The sequence below is a fragment of the Anopheles nili genome, chromosome 2 (genome assembly GCF_943737925.1).
Source record: "Anopheles nili chromosome 2, idAnoNiliSN_F5_01, whole genome shotgun sequence".
Classification (NCBI taxonomy): domain Eukaryota; kingdom Metazoa; phylum Arthropoda; class Insecta; order Diptera; family Culicidae; genus Anopheles; species Anopheles nili.
In genome coordinates this window covers 77,754,144-77,759,901 of record NC_071291.1, presented here as the reverse complement: position 1 = coordinate 77,759,901, position 5,758 = coordinate 77,754,144, and positions in this window count along the sequence as shown.

Below are 5,758 nucleotides of genomic sequence, written 5' to 3'. Positions count from 1 at the left end.
AATTCAAGATTGTTATTTTTGTGTGTTTTTGTTGATTTTTGTAACTGTCTTTTAGTAACAAGTTAAACTGATAAATTAAAAATTGAAAGAACACGATCTTGGTATTGCTTTTTTTTTATATGTGGTAACGGGTTTGAAGCATTGTTTCCAATAAACTTCAGAATGCTTTGTTCTATATCGCTTCTTGTATGGAAAAATTGTCATTCTATGAAAACGGAAACGTCCCAATTCGTATTGGTTGGGACGTAAATCGTCGTTGGTTCTGGAACGTGATAGTCTGCGTTATGAGCTAATTTTCACTTTCTACAAACGATCCTTGTACTGTGATAACTCTAATTTTACAGGCACCCTCGAATGTGCATGAAAAACGGCGAGTGAAAATGGTGAGACAATGGTCTTCTAGCATATTGTCCTCGGTACAGTGGAAAGTCTGATATATATGCTCCTTTTTGTTCATGCGACGTTCATTTTCCTGGCAGATGAACGACGAAAGAATGAATAGGACTCGTCGGTTATTATTGATCCGTTTGGTAAACGGCACGACGCGCCTTTGAAAATCAATGTGGAAGCTTTTCGACGAACAAATGGAGAAGAACGCTTGTGACTGACAGCAGAAAGACTTGGCGAGAAGCATCGTAAAAAGCTTCTAAGTGGCTTAATGTGGAGAAGTGCACGATGATCAAACCCCGGCATCGTAGCAGCATATGTAAAACTGGTTCATGATTTCCGTACCGTTGCGTCTCTATTGGTCCGACCGAGATGGCTTTTCACGGGGAAACTCGCTCACGCACATACTGACGCATTGTTAATGATGTCTTAGTTGGAAACCTTTCAACCACTTTGCGAAGCGACAGGCCGAGTGTGAAGGACAGGCGGGTGGGCGTCGGTAAAGATGTTTTTAGAATGATGGAGGAATTTCTTCTGTAAATGCTGTGCTGCCTTCCTTTTCTCCTGTTGACGTACATCATTGAGGTGGAAGGGGGAATCGCAATAAATTGTATATCATTTCGGAAATTTGCTCATCGTCACCCGTTGCCCGTTGCGTGTCGTTCGTTCGTTCTACGGTGCTTGCTTTTAAAAGGGGCATGGGGCTTCTTTTTGTTTGGCACCGGCTCAAAGAACTCGAGGCTTTCCATCATTAACGGCTGAATGTGCGGGCGGTGCGGATATGCTCTAGAGGTGGGGTTATTTTTTTCATTGCCTCATCATTCCGATTTTTGCCGATTTCCTGTGTGATTCCTTTGGAGCGTCGAAACACCACCAGGATAAGCACTTTCTGTTTCCGAGCACGCATTTTCGGCTCGTTGGCCGAACGCCGAGCGAAGTAAAATCTTTGAAAAGCGACTAAGGAAGATCTCTCAATTTAAGCACGGAATCGGAAAATAAACATTCCGCGCTCGAGAACGAGATTAAAGATAAACAGCAGCTGCGTAGTCGAGGCAGAGGGAAAAGCAGGACTTGCGTGTTGAACGTGAAGAAAAGCAAGAGGGCCCATTTCCCATTTCGATGAGTGGCAGAAGCTCGTCAGCTTTTTCTTCATCACGGTTCGTTTGGAGCCACTTTGGAAAGACATTCGGATGTCCTACGCTTTCCGGATAAGACACTTGTGAACTTGTGGACATTTCTCGCTTTTCATTTAGTTCGTATTTAAGTTTTACAATCTATGCCAGCCACACGCCTTGCTACTGCACAATTGTGAGCGTTATGTTCCATGAATCCCGTAGGAACCAGCTTCAAGAACGAGTCTGCTGAGATCTTTCGGAGCGAATTGAATTAAAACGAGCAGATGGAATCGTTAGTCGTTAAAAATATGATCCGCGCAAGCTTGAGGCAACCAAATTGGAAAATCCGTCGTTTCTTAGGAAACGATTCCCCAAACAGCCCAGATTATACGTAGGTACATGTCCGTGTAAATGCCCGCGGGTTTGCGACAGTAGGGGGATCGAATCGTTTCGATTGTCCGCTCAATAATCCTGTCATTTCGGTTCGTAAATTGTGTGGGAGATATCTTCGTTTCCATTGCCTCAAACCACAGATGGAGATTTTCGAAGAAAGATTGTTTTTTTTTCACACACACTGGAGGCGCTCGGTAAAGAGTATAATGGAGTCGTGCATGAGACTTAGAAGCTTATTTGTGTTTGAAGAGCACGAATTTCAATGGCGGAGTATTGTAGTGAGATTTTCAATCGTAAGCTGAATGAAGCGTTTTTGTTTGCTTAGAAAACGAGAGTAATTTCGTTTTCGTTTGTACTGAGCTTAAAACAGCGTGAAAATGTGGGTGTTTGAAAATGAAACCGTGCAAATTTCAATATTTGTAGACATTTTTTGTGGTATGCGGAAACAGGGCATGATAATTTCATTTCTCTGCTATATAGTTCTTGCTTATTTTGGTATATATTCGGGTTGATTCCTGGAGAATGAGAGGAGTATAGTTGATAAGCATCGAACCCATTCAAGAAGAGGAGATAAGATGATTTTTTATTCTTATCTTGACTATCGAATTTGCCAATGGCCTTATGTTGGCTGAACGTCAAATGGGTATTAATTAAGGAAACAGTCTCTTAATCGGAGTACGCTTCGAGCTCGTTGGTTGGGGTTAAAAACCATCCGCTTGGAGGGTGTGCTACGAAAAAAATGTAGAGGAAATTGTTCAATTAAATGAAAAAGTTAAAATTGCCTCGCCTGTAGTGCGCGTGGTCGTACCTCGAAGCTGGTCGGTGGCTGTGGTAGCACCATCGAGTACCACCGCTAACCGAGTGCTAGCACGCGGGAACATCAATTAAATTGATGACCCACCAACATTCGGATCCTTGACCCGAAACTTTCGCTTTTTTCATTTACGTCCCTTCCGCCTCGCTTGCTCGATGAAAGCAGCCTCCTTTGGGGTGACGGTTCGGCGGATGATCAAACGAAGAATTAAGGGAAAGCTGTACCCGGAAGGGGTGAACGGAACTGGAGTGGAAAAGGAGCGAACGAACGCAGAAAGGATGCAAAACAAGATGAATTTCGACGAATTAATTCACGGATCAATGGTTGCAATAAATTAGACAGACGGATGCAAGAAAATGAGAGCTTTCCAGTCGGGCGAATCTTTTTTGTTTCGCTTTATTATTTTTAGGGTTCAAGCAAAGTGTTCGTAAAAGGCCTTTTTCTCTCACTCCGCGTTTCTTTTTATTCTAGTGCTTAGTGGATGCGATGGATTTCATCGTCATAAGAAGTCGCGAAAAGAAAGGTCAGCTTTGGTCGATATTGACTAGTTGCTAACGCTGCATGGCTTGCGTTGTTGAACTCTCTACATAGATAAAGCAAAGATCGAGCTCTAACAATCAGTGTTTGATTTATTTGTTATTTCCATGAGTTTGACATTTTTCCGAGCGTTCACGCTGGAATGGAATTCATAACGGTCAACAGACAGCGAACATGCTAAAATAATTAATTGAGCTGTGGAAGAAAATAATGGCACGAGCAGAATGTGACAGATTTCAATTCACCATCGCCAGTGATGCGCATTAATGTTCGTCCAAGCGTCAATCGACGAGCTAGAGCTCTGAACAGAGCTCAGTTCAACAGAAATCAGTGCTTAAAAGGAAGGATTCGGGCGATTCGAAAGTGAAGGGCGAAGGACGAAGGACGAAGCTTGCAGTTCGTCCATAGGCGAGCAGCAAGTAGGAGGTGCCAATCGAATGCTGTTGGGATTGAAATTTAAGGATCAATGAGTTGGAATGAACTGGAAGGGTTGGAAGGGTCTTTGCAAAGGCGTACAGGGTGGAAGTGATTAGCGATGCATGAGATTTGTATTGTTCAAATTGAAGAAGAGTTGAAGAGAAGCATGCTCCTGGAAGAACGTTGATTTGCATTTTTATTGCTCGTTGATCATTTTGTGGCTCATGAATCGTTCATCAATCGTGATCAATAGCAGTGTGTTCTATCAAAGGCTCATCATATGGCATGGGATAGCGATTGGGAAACTATTAGTTGAATTCAAATGATTGTTTTGTAGAAAACCTTATAAATATGTTATGGATTTCGTTGCTGTTTATTTAATACGATTAGACCAGGTCAAATTAGATATTGAGAAATTGGTTGAGTTTCGTCCCGCATATAGCTTTTGCTTGCAAAGGAACGAAGAAACAGAATTCGCTACAGATGCATGCAGTTCTGGATGTGTCATAAATGAACGACGTGCTGTTTCACGTCAACTTAACACAACTGTTGAACTTAACTGTGGATTGCCCTTCTGTAGAACGGAACTGGCGCTACAGAGGTCGCTAACGCTCTGTTGCTCAAGTACGCTTTTCACCTCGTCTTGTAGCTTTTGTTGGATCTTTTTCTGTGGCTGCACATTTACGCAAGTCATCGTTTTATTTTTCTTTCGCAATCGAATCGATGATGAAATTCTTTCCGTCTCCCATCATAGGGCGAAGACGGATGGAAAATAAATGCAAATTCCTTCGATACATTCACATTAGACGATCACCGTTCCATCTACCGTAAAAGGAGTTCGTTTTTCTGCCATAAATAAGACACCGTGCCTGCGTGGCCTTCTCATTCTACATACGGCAGGCTGTGAGCCACTTGGGAAAGAATGGTGTCACATGTTTCGCCGGAGCGAGCGGATCCGTGCGAGTGTGTTTGTGTGGAGTGCAAGGCGGGGAGCTTACTAGCGTGTCCGTTTCGAAACCAATGAACGAAGGCCCGAACGAACGTTGTCATAATTGAATCACTGTTGGAAAATTGAAACTCAACATCAAAGACGGTTTTCGGCAGTATGCGTGTTTAGGAACGTGTATAGGTGTGTATGGGTGTGTTGCGGAAGGAGCAACGGCGTTGCAATCGGTGCGGTGGTCACAAGGACAACGATGGGGCTTAGCCAAGAGGCGCGTCGGTCAGATGGTTTGGCCGACGTCGACGTCGACATTCGTGCACTTTTCTCCGCGGTAATCGACACAAAACGGAGGCGTGCGTTGTGTTAGTGACACGAGTTCGCCGATTTTCGCCCTTGTTTTCGCTACCCTTCAAGGTTCGCTTTTCTCGTGCTCAGATCGGCGGTCCGAAGCGAAGCAAACGCCTGGCGAAGGCCCATGCCGCTTTCGCTGGATAGTGAACGGCTTCGTCGTCGGATGGAATGCAAACGCATGCGCGTTGATTTGCGTATTCCCCGATGAACACTCCTCCATTGATCTATGGGTCGCCATCGCGAACCCGATGGTGCCTGGCTGCGAGAGATGGCACGGATACGGTGGAATGTATCGTGGTTCTTAAGCCAGAGAGTTTTCGCTTCCAACCATCAGTCGTTCACCGATGTCCGTTAGGCAACTAGAACCGGTACGAAGACCCATCTTTCGCTCAAGGATGGGCGTCGAAACGATAGAAGTAAAGTCATGGAATTGATTTAAAGCGAGCTGCAAAGACTTTGAGTCGTGTCGCTCAGTGTCGCGCATATTCATTCCAGGACAAAACCAGTGTTTTCAAGTTTTCAATGTATCACGTGAAACTTATTTGCACAAGATTCCTTAGCATAGTTGCTTCAGGTGTGCTTGCGTGCAAGTGTATTCTCGGTAGCTTTTCTTCCAACCCACGTCCTCGTTAAAAGTTCGTTCGAGTGTGGTGGATTTTGAATCGAATTGACCCGGTTCACCGACAAAGGCCTCCGCGGAGGACTCGCATCGGATACATGCTGGTGAAAGGCGCAATAAAGTGAAGCAGAACCCAGCAAAGAGAACGTTTCTGTCGTTCAAGACGCTGTTCCCTTTCATCC